Raw genomic sequence first — 439 nt, 5'->3', positions numbered from 1 at the left:
TATATATATATGGCCTTTTTCAGCCTAATTAGGAATTGCTGTCAGGACCACACGTGTGTTTTGACGTCTATGTCTACTCTGTAAACCGATGAACTGACAAACCCTTTAGGCTACATCTTGTCATGTTATTAGATGGCCTATGATGCATTCAGTATCATTCCTTGTAACATTAACACCAACTTTTGTCGCATTTTTAAACTGCGAATAGAGTCCGTATCAACGTTATGACATAGTTATAAAAAACATGTATGAAATCACAACCTACAGTCAAATGAAACCTTTTCAAAGTCTGAACATTGAATCCTCCCTCAAATCTGGACAAGCCCCAAAGCAAATTCACAGTAAGCTTCCAACATTTTGTTTTGAACCTATCCTGTATCCTCAGACCAGTGCAGATTAAGCAGAGGAGACAAGAAGAGAAAGCCACCTCATGCTTAGA

This window comes from Oncorhynchus tshawytscha, linkage group LG28, assembly GCF_018296145.1.
Source record: "Oncorhynchus tshawytscha isolate Ot180627B linkage group LG28, Otsh_v2.0, whole genome shotgun sequence".
NCBI lineage: Eukaryota > Metazoa > Chordata > Actinopteri > Salmoniformes > Salmonidae > Oncorhynchus > Oncorhynchus tshawytscha.
Note: the sequence above shows the minus strand (reverse complement) of the source record.